General features: G+C 35.1%; 1 pseudogene; it reads right to left on the bottom strand.

Annotated features, from left to right (window-relative positions):
* Nucleotides 1-3,495: 3,495 nt before the first annotated feature.
* On the bottom strand, nucleotides 3,496-3,646 carry LOC131822839 (U4 spliceosomal RNA; annotated as a pseudogene).
* Nucleotides 3,647-19,812: the final 16,166 nt, after the last annotated feature.

Below are 19,812 nucleotides of genomic sequence, written 5' to 3'. Positions count from 1 at the left end.
GCTGTTTATAGCTTTTGACAAATGATGGCATGTATTCACCATTATGGTATCATACAGAATAGTTTCATAAAGAATTAGTCCCCTATATTCCACATATTCATCTCTCTTCCCTACTCTTAAAACCTTGGCAATCATTGATCATTTCTACTTTCTCAATAGCTGTGTCTTTTTCAGAATGTCATATAGTTAGAATCCAACAGTATGTAGTCTTGTCAAATTGGCTTCTTTCATTTAGAAATTTGCATTTAAATTTTTCTGTCTTTTGGGGACTTGATACCTCATTTCCTTTTTATCACCAAAGAATATTTAACTGTATAGATGTAACACAGATTGTTCATCCATTACCTATTGAAAGAAACCTCAAATGTTTCCAAATTTTAACAATTATGAATAAAGCTGCTATAAATATACCTTTACAAGTTTTGGGCAGACCTAAGTTTTCAGCCTCTATGGGTGGATACTAAGAAGTGTGATTTCTGGATCATATGGTAAGAGTATATTTTATTTTGTATGAAAGACCAAACTGTGTGGCAAAGTGACTATATCATTTTGCATTCCTATCAGCAATCGATGAGTTCTTGTTGCTCTACATCTTCCCCTGAATTTGATCAATGTTTTGGATTTCGGGCATTCTATTAGATGTGTACTGGTATCTAATTGTTGATTTAACTTGTAAATACCTTATGATATATGATGTTAAGCATTTATTATACATTTGCTTAGCATCCAAAGGTCTTCCTTGTTGATATATATGCTTATATAGTTTTGCTATTTTAATTATGCTATTTTTTATTGTTGAGTTTTAAGAATTATTTGTATATTTGGAGTATCAATTCTTTATCAGATATGTGCTTTGTAAAGATTCTCTCTTAATCCCTAGTTTGTCTTTTCATTCTAACAGTGTCTTTCACAAAACATAATTTTTAAAAAATGTTAAGAGCTCCAACTTATCAATTATTTCCTTTATGAATTGTGCTTTTGGTTTTGTATCTAAAAATCATTGCCAAAGCCAATGCCACCTATATTTTTTGTATTATCTTCAAGAAGCTTTATAGTTTTCCATTTTCCATTTAGGTCTGTAATAGATTTTGAGTTAACTTTTATAAAATATTTAAGATCTCTATCTATGTGTAAGATCTGTGTCCAGATTATTTGGGGCTTTTGTTCTTCTATTTTGCATAGGAATGTCCACTTTTTCCAGCATCATTTGTTGAAAAGACTACTGTTTCTACATTAAATTGCCTTTGCTTCTTTGTCAAAAATTAGTTTATTATAATTATGTGGGTCTATATCTGGACTTTCTATTGTTTTCCATTAATCTATTTATCTATTCTTATGTAAATATCATCCTATCTTAATTACCATAGCTTTACACTAAGAATGACATAAAGTAGTCTCCTTCAATAGTGTGATGGCTATTTGCCTATTTTGGTTTTTCATACAAGTTTGAGAACCCATTTGTTGATATTCACAAAACAACTTGCCAAAATTTTGTCTGGGACTGTATTGAACATAGATCAAATTTATGAGAACTCATTTTAACAATAATGAATTCTTTTAGCCATGAATATTAAATGCATTATCAATTAGTTAGATTTAATTTGACTTCTTTCATCAGAGTTTTGTATACAGATAATATAGATATTTTAGATTTATTCCAAATATTTTTAGTTTTTTAGGTGCTAATGTAAATTTATTTTTAAAAATATTTTTTTAAAACTTCATTTGTTCTCTGTTGGTATATAAGCAAGCAATTGATTTTTATGTTAATCTGTCACTTTGCTATAATTTCTTATTAGTTGTAAAAGGTTTTTCTTTTATTATTTTGGATTGGGATTTTCTATATAGACAAGTATGTCATCTGTGAACAAAGACAGTTTTGTTCTTTGCTTCCTAAAATAGCTTTTATTTCATTTTCTTGTCTTAATACATTATCTAGAATTTCCAGCACAACAGTGAATAGGAGTGGTGAGGGAAGACATCCCTGACATGCCAATTTAGTGTGAAGCATCTAGTTTCTCACTGCTAAGTATCATGGTAACTACAGGTATTTTGTAGACGTTCTTAATCCAAGTGGGAATGCTTTCCTCTGTTTCTAGCTTGTTGAGAGTTTTTATAATAAATGGATGTTGGATTTTATCGAACATTGTTTTCTACAGCTATTGCCATGATCAAATAATTTTTCTATTTTACCCTATTGATGTGACATTATTTGATTTTTGAATACTGAACAATGTTTATGTGACCAGCATATATCCCACTTGCATATATTTGTACACACTGTTGCACTTAATTTACCAATATTTTGTGGATTTTTTCTTTATGTTCATGAGATATCACTCTAAAGAAAAGAGTGAGTTTTCTCTACCATGGAAGAGATTAAATCTTTAAAGTAACCCTGAAAATAAGAATTAAAAACCTCCCAGCCAACAAACATTATTTAATGCATCTCTTTCTCTAGAGAAGACATTCAATAGTAAAGGGAATGAAATTAGTATTCCCCACTTGCCTGGTGCAAATACTGACTTACTCCAGATAGAGAGAATAGTTGTAAAACCACTACTATATTTGGCTTCCACATGATGGTGGGATGTTTCTTTCCTAATACAAAATGTGTGAGAATACTACTAAATAATAAAAAGGAAGAACACATACATGCTACAACATGGATAAGCCTCAAAAACATTATTCTCAGTAAAAGAAACTGTACCATTTAATTATATAAAATGTCCATAAAAGATAAATGCATATGCAGGAAGCAAACCAGTATCACCAAGGGCTAAGTGTGGGAAAGGGAACTGTCTGTCAATGATAAGAAGGGATCCTCTTGGGAGTAATGGAAATGTTCTAAAACTGGATTCTGGAGATGGTTGCACATCTCTGTAAACTCACTAAAATTCATGCATTTTACACTTAAAACAGGTGGATGTTATGGCATATAAAGTATTGGTTATTCTTTGGACCCAAATAAAATGCTATTCTTTGAATTAAATAAAACTATTTAAAAAAAAGAAAAGAGTGTCATCTTTACTCTATTGCAATAAATAGGGGAAAGTTAAAATATTTATGTCTGCAAGTTATCATTAAAACTACAAAAATGTCAGGGCACCTGGGTGGCTCAGTTGGCTAAGCATCTGCCTTTAACTCAGGTCATGATCCCAGGGTCCTGGGATCAAGTCCTGCATTGAGCCCCACATGTATGGGTGGGTGGGGGAGGTCCTTGCTTAGTACAGAGTCTACTTCTCCCTTCCTTTCCCATCCCCCCTCCCTGTGTTATGCTCTCTTTTTCTCTCTCTCCCTCTCTCAAATAAGTAAAATCTTTAAAAAATAAAAATAATAAAACTACAAAGAATGTACACATCTTTTGAAAATTAACAAAAACCAATTTTTCAGTTTGTATACTGAAAGATTTTACAATTTTGAAAAAAATACATTAGTTCAAATCTTACTATATTAGAAACCAAAATAATCCAAATAGTATACTAGAAAGATTATACTTGAAAGATTAATATGGAATTAATGTGCCATATGAAAAAGAAGAATGGATGGCCAGCAGATCATTTACAAAATATGTAAAGTTTTCAATTATCAATAATCGCACCTTGGATAAACCCAATTGGCTACGATACTGCCACTGTGCAAAGCTAAAGATAAGATAATTGAAAACAAAGGAAAAGATATGGAAAACAGACCTGAATTTAATATCTGATTAGATATTAAAAATAGGGAGAAAATAATAGGATGCATAAATTAAAGATATTAAAGCCTAGATAACTGAAAGAAAAAGCATAAGAGACAAGAATGAAATTCAGAAGAGAAGAGTTTATAGATAAGAAACTAAAAAACTGTATTTTAAGAATTTTACACCTGAGACAGGGGAAAGGAGTCTGAGCAAAGTTCTGATAGGAATTAGTAATACAGAACCAGAGATCCGAAGGGGATAGGTTGATACTTGACTTCCATTGCAATGCACTCCCAACCATTGCCTCTTCCAATTTTTCCTTATATGTATAGGTTTAACTATTTCTTCTAAGTCTTCTTATAGATGCTGTAGTGATTCTTTTTTTTTAAAGATTTTATTTATTTATTTGACAGAGATCACAAGTATGCAGAGAGGCAGGCAGAGAGAGAGAAAGAGAAGCAGGCTCCCTGCTGAGCAGAGAGCCCAATGCGGGTTTGACCCCAGGACCCTGAGATCATAACCTGAGCCAAAGGCAGAGGCTTAACCCACTGAGCCACCCAGGTGCCCCTGCTGTGGTAATTCTTAAATGTATGTCACCATTTTGGACTTCCTCAAATTTTGGACATGAAGCAAATGCCAAATATATTAAAACAGTGTCAATCAGTTAACTCAAGTTGTCTAGAGTTCAAATCATTCCCCAACACTTTTTTATGCCAGGGATTCTCAATATCAATTTATGAGACCATTATTTTCCTAGTCAGTCAAATAAAAAACTAAGAAAACATGACTTCTCCCACCTTCCCTTTCCTACCCTCTCTCTCTCTCTCTCTCTCTCTCTCTCTCTCACACACACACAAACACACACACACTATGCCCAATTTATATCCTAACTCACTCTCAGTGCTAACTTTCTTCTAATGTTCTCTTACCACTCCTTTCTTTCTGGCTTCTATCATTTCTTACCCTCCCTACAAAAGACTCCTACCTAGTACCAATGTTTTTATTCCATTGAAAATTCACTCAATTCAGAGTAGGTATTTTCTTACATAACAGTCTCTCCCAGCCATTTAAAATCTTATAATGGCTACTTTTCTCAAAACATAAAAATGTATAGATTATCCAACTAAAAAACCTTTAAAAAAAACCATAAATGACTCTTAATCTCACAAAACAAACTGAGGGCTGCTGGGGGGAGGGAGGTTGGGAGAAGGGGGGTGGGGTGATGGACATTGGGGAGGGTATGTTCTTTGGTGAGTGCTGTGAAGTGTGTAAACCTGGCGATTCACAGACCTGTACCCCTGGGGATAAAAATACATGTTTATAAAAAAATTAAAAATTAAAAAAATTTAAAAAAATATTTGACTTTCCATAAATTCACAGAGATTCCTATATTAATTAATTAATTAATTAATGTTTTCCACATTATTTCTATAAGTATTTGTCTCATAATTTTTTGTAATATCAAAAAGTGTCTTTTCTATTTAGCAATTTTCCTATTTTCCATTATTTTTTTAAAAGTATATTTTTTGAGAGAGATTCATATAAGAGCATCTGATTTAAACACATATAAGTATATATCCATCAACAGATTGTTAATTATTTTGAGACATTCTTTTTTATTGATGCACATTTGACACATAATGTTACATTCATTTCAGGTGTACATAGAGTGATTCCACAAGTGTAGCTACCATCTGTCACTATACAAAACTATGACAATACCATTGACATATTCCCTATACTAGGAATCCCCATGACTTATTCTTTCCGTAAAGGGAAGCCTATTCTTCCCTACCTTTCACCTATTTTCCCCATTCCCCCATTGCCCTATCTTCTGGCAAACATCAGTTTGTTCTCTGTATTTTCAATTCTGTTTCTTTATTTTGTTTTTCAGATTTCACATATTAGTGAAATAATATGGTATTTGTCTTTATCTGTCTGACATATTTCTCTTAGCATACTACCTTCTAGGTCCATCCATGTTGTCACAGATAGCAAGGTCTCATTCTTTTTTTATAGCTGAATAATATCTCACCACATGTGTATACCACATCTTCTCTATCCGTTTATGTATCACTGGACACTTAGGTTGCACTAATTTTTGACTATGGTAAATAATCCCCCCCAATAAACATAGGAGTGCTTATATTTTTTCAAATTAGTGTTTTTGTTTCCCTTGTGTATATACATGCTAGTGGAATTACTAAATCATATGATATTTTTATTTGAATTCTTGGAGGAATCTCCATACTATTTTCCACTAGGCTTCACCAATTTACATTCCCACCAAGAGTGCACAAGAGTCTCCTTTTCTCCACATCCTCACCAACACTTGTTATTTCTTACTTTTTTTTAAGATTTGATTTATTTATTTGACACATAGACAGAGATCACAAGTAGGCAGAGAGGTGGCGGGGGGAGCAGGCTCCCTGCTGAGCAGAAAGCCCAATGCAGGGCTGGATCCCAGGACCCTGAGATCATGACCTGAGCTGAAGGCAGAGGATTAACCCATTGAGCCACCCAGGTACCCCTTACTTTTTTGTAAGGTGATATCTTATTTTGGTTTTGATTTGCACTTTCCTAATGATGAGTGACATTGAACATCTTTTCAAGTGCCCATTGGTCATTTGTATGTCTTGTTTAAAGAAATGCCTATTTATGTCTTCTGTCCATTTTTAAATCAGATTATTTGTTTTCTTGATGTTGGGTTGTATAAGTTATTTATATATTTTGGATATTAACTCATTAAATATATCATTTGCTAATATCTTTTTCCATTCAGTATGTTATGTTTTCATTCTGTCAATGGTTTCCTTTGCTAAGCAGAAGCATTTTATTTTGGTGTAGACCCAATAGTTTATTTTTCTTCTTGTTTCCTTTGCCTGAGCTATTCTTAATATCCACTATTAAGACTAATTTGAAGAGCAAAACACCTTCAAACAGCTGACATAGGCTGTTTCTTTTTAAATTGGAGCTAATTCTTTTAAATGTAACTGGAATATATTACTGGAAAACAAAAAAATATATAATGGAATAAATAAACCCCAAGGATAATATTTTCTTGTAATTTTTTTCACATGAAATGTCATTCAAGAATATAGCTATTATTTATTTAATCAAATAATATCAAGAAGTAGTTATTCTGAGTCACTCCTAATCTTATTTTTTCCTTTAAAAATTTTAATATTTTATACTTTCTATCAACAAAAAAGCAAAATAATAGTCTAACCCATGAACTAATTGGCTTTTTTTAATTTGTAATTTCCCTTTCATTAAATATATGAGGAATGTTGATCAGGATTCTTCTCATTAAGATGTTTAATACCAATACAACTTTATATTTTATCTTTAATAATTATTTATAAAAGTTTTTAATCCTTTAAACTTTTAAAGCATTTAGTTTATTTACTTATTATAATTGTAGTGTTATCTAAATCTTGAAAAGAAATGTAATGCTTTATACCTTACTGTCAAAGGAAATAAAATATACTTTAAAATTGCAACATATATACATTTGAATAAGAACAGAATTTAATTTAACTTAACAAGTACGTAAATTTATACATATGTAAATCCTATAAAAGAACCATAGAATGATCAACTAAAGACTTTTAATGGCACCAAAATATTAAATTATGTGTTTAGTATTATATATGTAAGCTTAGAATACCTATACTAATATTTTAACCTCATTTTTATTATATGAAAAGATTCCATGCAGATAAATTGATTTGAACTTATTTGAAGTAATAGGATATAAGTCTATAGAGGGAAATGAGTAAAAATAAAATTATGAGGAGAAAGAAAAATGTAAATTCTGAAGGCTAATAATAAGCTTTGTTTTTATTTTTTTTTTATTTTTTTTTTATACTTTTTTTATTTTTTATAAACATATATTTTTATCCCCAGGGGTACAGGTCTGTGAATCACCAGGTTTACACACTTCACAGCACTCACCAAATCACATGCCCTCCCCAATGTCCATAATCCCAACCCCTTCTCCCAAACCCCATCCTCTCGGCAACCCTCAGTTTGTTTTGTGAGATTAAGAGTCACTTATGGTTTGTCTCCCTCCCAATCCCATCTTGTTTCATTTATTCTTCTTCTACCCACTTAAGCCTCCATGTTGCATCACCACTTCCTCATATCAGGGAGATGATATGATAGTTGTCTTTCTCTGCTTGACTTATTTCGCTAAGCATGATTCGCTCTAGTTCCATCCATGTTGTTGCAAATGGCAAGATTTCATTTCTTTTGATGGCTGCATAGTATTCCATTGTGTATATATACCACATCTTCTTGATCCATTCATCTGTTGATGGACATCTAGGTTCTTTCCATAGTTTGGCTATTGTGGACATTGCTGCTATAAACATTCGGGTGCATGTGCCCCTTTGGATCACTACATTTGTATCTTTAGGGTAAATACCCAATAGTGCAATTGCTGGGTCATAGGGCAGTTCTATTTTCAACATTTTGAGGAACCTCCATGCTGTTTTCCAGAGTGGCTGCACCAGCTTGCATTCCCACCAACAGTGTAGGAGGGTTCCCCTTTCTCCGCATCCTCGCCAGCATCTGTCATTTCCTGACTTGTTGATTTTAGCCATTCTGACTGGTGTGAGGTGATATCTCATTGTGGTTTTGATTTGTATTTCCCTGATGCCGAGTGATATGGAGCACTTTTTCATGTGTCTGTTGGCCATCTGGATGTCTTCTTTGCAGAAATGTCTGTTCATGTCCTCTGCCCATTTCTTGATTGGATTATTTGTTCTTTGGGTGTTGAGTTTGCTAAGTTCTTTATAGATTCTGGACACTAGTCCTTTATCTGATATGTCGTTTGCAAATATCTTCTCCCATTCTGTCAGTTGTCTTTTGATTTTGTTAACTGTTTCCTTTGCTGTGCAAAAGCTTTTGATCTTGATGAAATCCCAGTAGTTCATTTTTTCCCTTGCTTCCCTTGCCTTTTGCGTTGTTCCTAGGAAGATGTTGCTGTGACTGAGGTCGAAGAGGTTGCTGCCCGTGTTCTCCTCAAGGATTTTGATGGATTCCTTTCGTACATTGAGGTCCTTCATCCATTTTGAGTCTATTTTTGTGTGTGGTGTAAGGGAATGGTCCAATTTCATTTTTCTGCATGTGGCTGTCCAATTTTCCCAGCACCATTTATTGAAAAGGCTGTCTTTTTTCCATTGGACATTCTTTCCTGCTTTGTCGAAGATTAGTTGACCATAGATTTGAGGGTCTATTTCTGGGCTCTCTATTCTGTTCCATTGATCTATGTGTCTGTTTTTGTGCCAGTACCATGCTGTCTTGATGATGACAGCTTTGTAATAGAGCCTGAAGTCCGGAATTGTGATGCCACCAACGTTGGCTTTCTTTTTCAATATCCCTTTGGCTATTCGAGGTCTTTTCTGGTTCCATATAAATTTTAGAATTATTTGTTCCATTTCTTTGAAAAAGATGGATGGTACTTTGATAGGAATTGAATTAAATGTGTAAATTGCTTTAGGTAGCATAGACATTTTCACAATATTTATTCTTCCAATCCAGGAGCATAGCACATTTTTCCATTTCTTTGTGTCTTCCTCAATTTCTTTCATGAGTACTTTATAGTTTTCTGAGTATAGATTCTGTGTCTCTTTGGTTAGGTTTATTCCTAGGTATCTTATGGTTTTGGATGCAATTGTAAATGGGATTGACTCCTTAATATCTCTTTCTTCTGTCTTGCTGTTGGTGTAGAGAAATGCAACTCATTTCTGTGCATTGATTTTATATCCTGACACTTTACTGAATTCCTGTATAAGTTCTAGCAGTTTTGGAGTGGAGTCTTTGGGTTTTCCACATATAGTATCATATCATCTGCGAAGAGTGATAATTTGACTTCTTCTTTGCCGATTTGGATGCCTTTAATTTCCTTTTGTTGTCTGATTGCTGAGGCTAGGACCTCTAGTACGATGTTGAATAGCAGTGGTGATAATGGACATCCCTGCTGTGTTCCTGACCTTAGCGGAAAAGCTTTCAGTTTTTCTCCATTGAGAATGATATTTGCGGTGGGTTTTTCATAGATGGTTTTGATGATATTGAGGTATGCGCCCTCTATCCCTACACTTTGAAGAGTTTTGATCAGGAAGGGATGTTGTACTTTGTCAAATGCTTTTTCAGCATCTATTGAGAGTATCATATGGTTCTTGTTCTTTCTTTTATTGATGTGTTGTATCACATTGACTGATTTGCGGATGTTGAACCAACCTTGCAGCCCTGGAATAAATCCCACTTGGTCGTGGTGAATAATCCTTTTAATGTACTGTTGAATCCTATTGGCTAGTATTTTGTTGAGTATTTTCGCATCTGTGTTCATCAAGGATATCGGTCTATAGCTCTCTTTTTTGGTGGGATCCTTGTCTGGTTTTGGGATCAAGGTGATGCTGGCCTCATAAAATGAGTTTGGAAGTTTTCCTTCCATTGCTATTTTTTGGAACAGTTTCAGGAGAATAGGAATTAGTTCTTCTTTAAATGTTTGGTAGAATTCCCCCGGGAAGCCGTCTGGCCCTGGGCTTTTGTTTGTTTGGAGATTTTTAATGACTGTTTCAATCTCCTTACTGGTTATGGGTCTGTTCAGGCTTTCTATTTCTTCCTGGTTCAGTTGTGGTAGTTTATATGTTTCTAGGAATGCATCCATTTCTTCCAGATTGTCAAATTAATTGCCGTAGAGTTGCTCATAGTATGTTCTTATAATAGTTTGTATTTCTTTGGTGTTAGTTGTGATCTCTCCTCTTTCATTCATGATTTTATTTATTTGGGTCCTTTCTCTTTTCTTTTTGATAAGTCGGGCCAGGGGTTTATCAATTTTATTAATTCTTTCAAAGAACCAGCTCCTAGTTTCGTTGATTTGTTCTATTGTTTTTTTGGTTTCTATTTCATTGTTTTCTGCTCTGATCTTTATGATTTCTCTTCTCCTGCTGGGCTTAGGGTTTCTTTCTTGTTCTTTCTCCAGCTCCTTTAGGTGTAGGGTTAGGTTGTGTACCTGAGACCTTTCTTGTTTCTTGAGAAAGGCTTGTACCGCTATATATTTTCCTCTCAGGACTGCCTTTGTTGTGTCCCACAGATTTTGAACCGTTGTATTTTCATTATCATTTGTTTCCATGATTTTTTTCAATTCTTCTTTAATTTCCCGGTTGACCCATTCATTCTTTAGAAGGATACTGTTTAGTCTCCATGTATTTGGGTTCTTTCCAAACTTCCTTTTGTGGTTGAGTTCTAGCTTTAGAGCATTGTGGTCTGAAAATAAGCAGGGAATGATCCCAATCTTTTGATACCGGTTGAGTCCTGATTTAGGACCGAGGATGTGATCTATTCTGGAGAATGTTCCATGTGCACTGGAGAAGAATGTGTATTCTGTTGCTTTGGGATGAAATGTTCTGAATATATCTGTGATGTCCATCTGGTCCAGTGTGTCGTTTAAGGCCTTTATTTCCTTGCTGATCTTTTGCTTGGATGACCTGTCCATTTCAGTGAGGGGAGTGTTAAAGTCCCCTACTATTATTGTATTATTGTTGATGTGTTTCTTTGATTTTGTTATTAATTGGTTTATATAGTTGGCTGCTCCCACATTGGGGGCATAGATATTTAAAATTGTTAAATCTTCTTGTTGGACAGACCCTTTGAGTATGATATAGTGTCCTTCCTCATCTCTTATTATAGTCTTTGGCTTAAAATCTAATTGATCTGATATAAGGATTGCCACTCCTGCTTTCTTCTGATGTCCATTAGCATGGTAAATTCTTTTCCACCCCCTCACTTTAAATCTGGAGGTGTCTTCGGGCTTAAAATGTGTTTCTTGGAGGCAACATATAGATGGGTTTTCTTTTTTTATCCATTCTGATACCCTGTGTCTTTTGACAGGGGCATTTGGCCCATTCACATTCAGGGTAACTATTGAGAGATATGAATTTAGTGCCATTGTATTGCCTGTAAGGTGACTGTTACTGTATATGGTCTCTGTTCCTTTCTGATCTACCACTTGTAGGCTCTCTCTTTGCTTAGAGGACCCCTTTCAATATTTCCTGTAGAGCTGGTTTGGTATTTGCAAATTCTTTCAGTTGTTGTTTGTCCTGGAAGCTTTTAATCTCTCCTTCTATTTTCAATGATAGCCTAGCTGGATATAGTATTCTTGGCTGCATGTTTTTCTCGTTTAGTGCTCTGAAAATATCATGCCAGCTCTTTCTGGCCTGCCAGGTCTCTGTGGATAAGTCAGCTGCCAATCTAATATTTTTTCCATTGTATGTTACAGACTTCTTTTCCCGGGCTGCTTTCAGGATTTTCTCTTTGTTATTGAGACTTGTAAATTTTACTATTAGGTGACGGGGTGTGGGCCTATTCTTATTGATTTTGAGGGGCGTTCTCTGAACCTCCTGAATTTTGATGCTCGTTCCCTTTGCCATATTGGGGAAATTCTCCCCAATAATTCTCTCCAGTATACCTTCTGCTCCCCTCTCACTTTCTTCTTCTTCTGGAATCCCAATTATTCTAATGTTGTTTCGTCTTATGGTGTCACTTATCTCTCGAATTCTCCCCTCGTGGTCCAGTAGCTGTTTGTCCCTCTTTTGCTCAGCTTCTTTATTCTCTGTCATTTGGTCTTCTATATCACTAATTCTTTCTTCTGCCTCATTTATCCTAGCAGTTAGAGCCTCCATTTTTGATTGCACCTCATTAATAGCTTTTTTGATTTCACCTTGGTTAGATTTTAGTTCTTTTATTTCTCCAGAAAGGGCTTTTATATCTCTCGAGAGGGTTTCTCTAATATCTTCCATGCCTTTTTCGAGCCCGGCTAGAACCTTGAGAATTGTCATTCTGAACTCTAGATCTGACATATTACCGATGTCTGAATTGATTAGGTCCCTAGCCTTCGGTACTGCCTCTTGTTCTTTTTTTTGTGTTGAATTTTTATGTCTTGTCATTTTTCCAGATAAGAGTAAATGAAGGGGCAAGTAAAATACTAAAAGGGTGGCAACAACCCCAGGAAAATATGCTTTAACCAAATTAGAAGAGATCCAAAATCGTGAGTGGGGAGAAAGGGGATAAAAAGAGGTTCAAAAAGGAAGAAAGAAAAAAAAAAACAAAAAGAAAATAAAAAAAAAAAGAAAAGAAAGAAAAGAATTTTTAAAAAAAGAAAACACCTAAGAAAAATGTAAAAAAGAAAAATATATATATTAGATAAACTAGTAAAAAATCGTTAAAAAAGAAAAAGGTAACAGTTAAAAAAAAAATTTTACCCGAAGGCGAGAAAAAAAAAAAATGAAAAAGAAAAAATCAAATTAACTGCAAGACTAAAAAAAATCCCAGGAAATAAGCCATGAGTTCCGTGTTTGGCTTTCTCCTCCTCTGGAATTCTGCTGCTCTCCTTGGTATTGAAACCGCACTCCTTGGTAGGTGAACTTGGTCTCGGCTGGATTTCTTGTTGATCTTCTGGGGGAGGGGCCTGTTGTAGTGATTCTCAAGTGTCTTTGCCCCAGGCGGAATTACACCGCCCTTACCCGGGGCCGGGGTGAGTAATCCGCTCCGGTTTGCTTTCAGGAGCTTTTGTTACCTGAGCGCTTTCCGTAGAGTTCCGGAGGACGGGAATACAAATGGCGGCCTCCTGGTCTCCGGCTTGGAGGAGCCGAGAGCCCAGGGCCCCACTCCTCAGTGCGCCCTCAGAGAACAGCGCCCAGTTACTCCCGTCTGCCTGACCTCCGGCCGCGCTCCGAGCTCACCGAGCCTGCGACCGGTTCAAGGTAACACCGAGCTGCGAGCTTACTGTTGGCTCTGTCTCTGTAGCCGGCTTTCCCGTTCCAATACCCGCAAGCTCTGCGACACTCAGACACCCCCGATCCTTCTGTGACCCTGCGGGACCTGAGGCCACGCTGACCCCGCGTGGGTTTCGCCCCGGTTTAGCCTCTGGAGCGATGTCCCTCAGCGGAACAGACTTTTAAAAGTCCTGATTTTGTGCACGGTTGCTCCGCCGCTTGCCGGGAGCCGGCCCCTCCCCCTGGGGTCTATCTTCCCGTCGCTTTGGATTCACTTCTCCGCCGGTCCTACCTTTCAGAAAGTGGTTGTTTTTCTGTTTCCAGAATTGCTGTTCTTCTTCTCTTCGATCTGCCGATGGATTTTCAGGTGTTTGCAATCTTTAGATAAGCTATCTAGCTGATCTCCGGCTAGCTGAAGCAGTCTCAGCTTGCTACTTCTCCGCCATCTTGACTCCCTGTCTAAGCTTTGTTTTTAAATCTGAGTGTTGGTAAATATCAAATCATCCTGGTACTTAGATTCCATTATTTTAAAAAGAGGTTATTTTAAAAAGGGGTGCAACAGTTTTATTTCTAAATGTCAACAATTATAATATACTACAAAACTACATCCCTGGGAACTATTTAAACTTGTAATGAAAAAAATTGAATGAAAACCTAAAAATATGTGAGGAGCATAGATTTCAAAATTATTTCAAGTGGATTATGAGCAAAAGTTATTTTAATCTTTGAGTGATCTCTGAGCACATGAATTTTTTTCATTCAGCATTTATCTATAATCTGCAGAAAATGCTAACTTCCGGGGACAGCTGTTTCACAACTTTAATGAGGAACTTATTTCCAATGTATTAAATGCTTGTCAGCAAATTATCTCCTGTATCTAATGATTCATGTTAGAATTTAAATCAAGTTCTTCTTCTATCTCTAGTAAAGCTATCTAACTACTATCATTTTTTTCTATTAAATAACCCAACATACACATACAAAATGTATTCCTTGAACTTACTTTTTCAACCCTTTAATTCATTTATCTAGTTAAATCAAACTCTTCAAGCATCACTAAGAAATCTATGTAGCAAAATTGAAACTCCATTACTTTCTACTTGAAAGCAGTGTATAGGACTTTGAGCTTTTGTAATGCCAGATAAAGCTTAAATGAGGTTTAAAAACTGATTGCTTTTTGTAGGTGAAATCCTGAGCGTCTTTGAAATGGACCTTACTATCCTCTACTCACATGAAAGTGTATTTAATTCACGAAGGAAAAGAGTGGATTTATTAATTAAAATGGTTTATAAACTCCCTGTTAACAGTCAATTTACAGAAGAAAGGAAGCATTTACAGGGAATACAGATGAGCTATTTGAACAAGAAGCAGTGAGGACCTTCTAACACACTAGCAAAGTGCAGTTAGGTATCTTAATTGGTAGATCAAACAGTAACTGAAAAACCAAAGAACTGATATATCAGAAACATGGACAAGTTAAACAACTTCTGAAAATAATTTCTTAATGAACCTAAGGGTTAAAATGATGACACTTAGAAACATTTTTAAACTAAGTGTATTTTAGTATATAAAGAGATTCAAAGATTCTGGAATAGTTTATCCTGGCAACATAACAGCACCTCAAATAAACCCCTGCCCTTTACTATAAAATTTTTATCCTCCAAAGCACTTGCTTAGGAAGGAAGAAGTATTCAATACATGAACTGATTTTTTTCAGCATGTGATGATAAGTTCCACCTGACCTGCTTTCCCATATATGATCAACAAGCATGCCAAAAACCATTTTTATTAACTTCTGTAATTACCTGGTATTCTATCATCAAAGGTTCCATGAAACAAGGCAGAATAATACACTCTTAGAAAATAAAATGCATTGTCAGTAAAGCTGAACTCTTGGTAAAGAACAAATGGCATGTTTTGCCTTTAAAACATATTTAAGTTGAGCTCTAGTCTTACATATTATGTAGTGTTCTTATTCCTATTGCAGAGTAACAACTCAAAAACTGAATGGCTTAAAACAATAATTATGTCATTATTATCTCTCATGGTTCTAATGGCTAACTGGGTTCAGCTACTTGGTTCATGACTTAGAGTCTCAGCTGCAGTAAGTGGTGATGCTGGTGTCTACAGAGACTTCCTCCTTCATGTCTGATGGTTGATACTCATTGTCAGTTGGGACTTTTTCTGTGGTCACCAGCTAGAACATCTACATGCAACCATTTCGTAGATGCTTGGCTTTCTTATATCAGGGACAATGTGTGTGGACCAAGAGATGCAGACAGAAACTGTATAATGTTCTTCTGCCACAGTTACAAATCCACCCAGATTCAAGCAGAAAGAGCAAAGATATTTATCTCTTGCTGGGAAGAGTGTCAAAGAATTCAGAGGTTGTTATAAATGAGTAATGGTTTACACACTGGCAATAAATTATTCACATTCCTCCCACATTAAAAAAAATAGAAACATAGATGTTGTAAAACTTAATTGTAATATTATATAATGTAAAATCAATAAATATATTTCAGAATCCTTCCTTCCAAAGTATTTTGGCCTTCTCTTGTAAGGAGAGACATATAGTCAATTAAATTCTTATAATGCTGCCAGACTGAACTATCCCATAAAACTCAAAATACATTTCAATTTTGAATGTTTTTCTAAGACCTCTCAAAAACCTCATAAGACATAACTCAATGTCTAAAATTTTGTCATCTAAGTCAAATCCAAGTCAAGATGAAGCTTTTGGGTTAAGTTTGTTGGAAACAGCCCCTTTATACTATTTTTCTCAGTTTGAAGACCTATGAACTGAAAAATGACAAATTAGCTACCTAGGGGAACCCAACACACAAATGTAAAGGCATTATAGCAGTAAATACTGCTGTTCAAAAAGAAGGAGCTGAAATGCAGGAACAGTCATTGGTGTTCAGCAATTCTGAAACCTAGCTGAGCATATGTTGACAGGTCTAGGACTACTCCTTGGAAATGATTTTCCACGGATATTGGTTCCATTCTCTGAGCTTTTGATTCAATTTTCTTAGTCATGCATCCTTTCTCAATAGGAAAATAAAGATTATAACTGAGTATTCTCAGCCTATTCTCTGTCCAAAAGATGTTGGGGATCCAAAAACTTATTTTAAACATGTGTTCTCTATTTCCCTTCTGCTTGAGTTGCCAGTGCTTCCAAGAGAAACAATATCCTATCAACTTTGTGAGTATTCACTCCTCTAAATAAAAGGCACAGCTGTCAAACACTGCCACATAGGCCCATCTTTACCTTGATTTCCTAGTGAAAGTCCTATGGAACAACACTTGAGACTGGTAGTACTCAAGGATAGAAGAGTAGAAGCCCTGTTGGTACTAAACAAGATTTGGAAGACATGCCCTTAAGATCCTTAGAGGTTTATCTTTTTAAAAGTTTTGGTGAGGCACAAGTTTGTGTTTCTTTGATGTCTTCAACAAAGAATAATATAGTTTTATCTTGGATGTGATCTTAGCAAGGAAGGCTTTCTTTCCCCCTCTCCCACCCTAGGTGAAATTTTGACATCTGGGAAGGAATGAAAAATAAATTTATTTTTAATTTACAGGATCTTATCTTTTACAGTTTTTTTTTTCCAATTTCACTGTACAGTTCTTTTTTTTTTTCTTCCCTCTCATTTCTCCCATTTTAGTAGAGTTGACTAGGAAAATCTATGTGGTATATTAATACTCTACCTGGTAATCAACTTAGTTAGGCTCTCAAATTCCTTAGGTACATTTCCTATTTCCACATTATCCTACATGAGAATGTCAGCAAACTTTCTGTCAAATGAGGTCTCCTTTCTTCTAGATTCACAAAACATATAAGCGTCCCACCCCCATGTGCTCCTGATGACATTTAGACATCTTAGCCTCCTTTGGCCCTTTAAGCTTTCACTAAAACACTGCTTAACATCATTTCCACTGTTAACTTGTTCTAAATCCAATGAAACATGCTATAAATTTTTGTTATGGCACTTTCAAGTACAAAGATTAGTTCAACTACTGTTGTTGTATAAAAATTACTTCCAAAAAGTAGTGACATAAAAGATAGTAACCACTTTATTATAAAATGTTATGTTTTTAAGTATTGACTGGTTTCAACTAGTTGACTATCACACAAATTTTCACATGCTTTTATAGTAAAATGGAGGCTGGGGCTGGCATCACCACAAAGGCTTCTTCCTTCACTTATCTTGAGTAGATTCTGGCTGTCATCTGGAAACTCATCTGGTGATTTTGACTGAACATTTCCAGGTAGTTCCATCATATAGAAGCTTGGCTTTTCCAGAGGTTTTGTTTTAGTGTAAATCTCCTAAGATAATTGAATAGAAAATGCCACATGTCCAGCTTCAGAAGGTATTTAGCTTATCATCCTCCATAGTCAAAAGTTATTCAAATTTAAGGAAAGAGAACATGGATTTCACCTTCTGATGATGGAAGGAGTGTCAAATTTGGGGCATTTGTTTATTTGCTTAAAGATTTTATTTATTTGAGAGCAAGAGAGAATGAGAGAAAGAGAGTACTAGTAGGGGTGAGGCAGAAGCAGACTTCAGAAATTGTGATTTTTGAAATGTATTTTGTTATTTATAGTTATTCTTATTGGAAAGGAACATGAGAGGAGTTTCTTAAATGTTCGAAAAAATTTTGTTTCTTGATCTGGGTGCTGGTTAAACAGGTGCACTCACTTCATGAAAAAGCATCAAGGTTTACCTTTTGTCTGCCCTATGAACCAGCAATTGCACTACTGGCTATTTAACCCAAAGATACAGATGGACCATATACACCCCAATGTTCATAGGAGCAATTTCCACAATAACCAAACTGTGGAAAGAGCTGAGATGCCCTTCAACAGATGAATGGATAAAGAAGATATGGTCCATATATACAATGGAATATTAGTTAGCCATCAGAAAGGATGAATACCCAACTTTTGCATCAACTTGGATGGGACTGGAGGAGATTATGTTGAGTGAAATAAATCAGGCAGAGAAAGTCAATTATCATATGGTTTCACTTGCTTGTGGAACACAAGGAATAATATGGAAGACATTTGGAGAAGAAAATAAAATGTGAAAGGGGAGAAACCAGAGGGAGAGATGAACCATGATAGACTGTGGACTCCAAAAAATAAACTGAGGGTTTAAGAAGGGAAGGGGATGAGGGCTTAGCCTGGTGAGGGGTATTAAGGAAGGCACATATTGCAGGGAGTGCTAGGTTTTATACACAATGAATCATGAAACACTACATTAAAAATCTAATGATATACTGTAAGGTGACTAACATAACATAATAATAAATTTTTTTAAAAAGAAGCTTTAGCTTTAATATTTGTACATCTTTAATGTATATACTATTCCAATAAAATATTGCATTCAATGAATATGTAAATGAGGTTCTACATGTAAAGAAATTAGAAGTCACCACTGTATCTTAATAACAAGTTAAAAAAAAAAAACAGGCTGAAAAAATCAACAACTCTTTTCAGATCTGTTAGAGAAGAGAGGATGCAAAAGAAATGGCTGCCTCCAAGACTGGACAGAGAGATAGAGCAAGACAGGGAATCATAGCTTACCACAGAGTCACAAGCAGAAACTCTAATGACTAAAAATGTACAAATATACAAATTTATATACTGAAATTATTCATCAAGTGTATTTTTATTTTACTGAAATAATTTAAAGTTATTAAATAAAATTATAATAAAATAAAATAAAGTTATAAAATAAAACCATATAGTTATACATCATGTTTTGATAAAAATATTTATAAAGTGAAATGCCAATCAGAGAAAGACAATTATCAGATGGTTTCACTCATATGTGGAATATAAGAAACAACACAGAGGATCATAGGGGAGGGAGAGAAAATTAAATGGGAAGTTACAGAGAGGGAGACAAGCCATGTGGGACTCTTAACTATAGAAAACAAACTGAAGGTTGCTAGAGGGGAGGTGGGTGGAGGAATGGCATAATCGGATGATGGGCTTTAAGGAGGGTATATGATGTGATGAGCACTGGGTATTATATGCAAATGATGAATTACTGAATTCTACATCTGAAGCTAATCATGTACTATATGTTGGCTAATTGAATTTAAATTTAGAAAACTTTTAAATAATCCAGTTTTCACTAAAGGACTATAGCTCCAATGTGTTTGGATAGCCTTCTGCTTTTCCATTTGCTCATATTATTTATCTTATAGGGGTTCTCACAATAGCATACCCATAAACCCACAAGTTAGTCATAAGGTGTGTGTATATAGTAAATCTGGAAGGCAGATGGCAAGTATTGCTCTTCTGACTTTGATTACTTTAGTTCCCCCCTTTTTTCTTTC

The sequence above is a fragment of the Mustela lutreola genome, chromosome 1 (genome assembly GCF_030435805.1).
Source record: "Mustela lutreola isolate mMusLut2 chromosome 1, mMusLut2.pri, whole genome shotgun sequence".
Taxonomy (NCBI): Eukaryota; Metazoa; Chordata; class Mammalia; order Carnivora; family Mustelidae; genus Mustela; species Mustela lutreola.
Note: the sequence above shows the minus strand (reverse complement) of the source record. Positions and strands in the feature narration are given on the sequence as shown.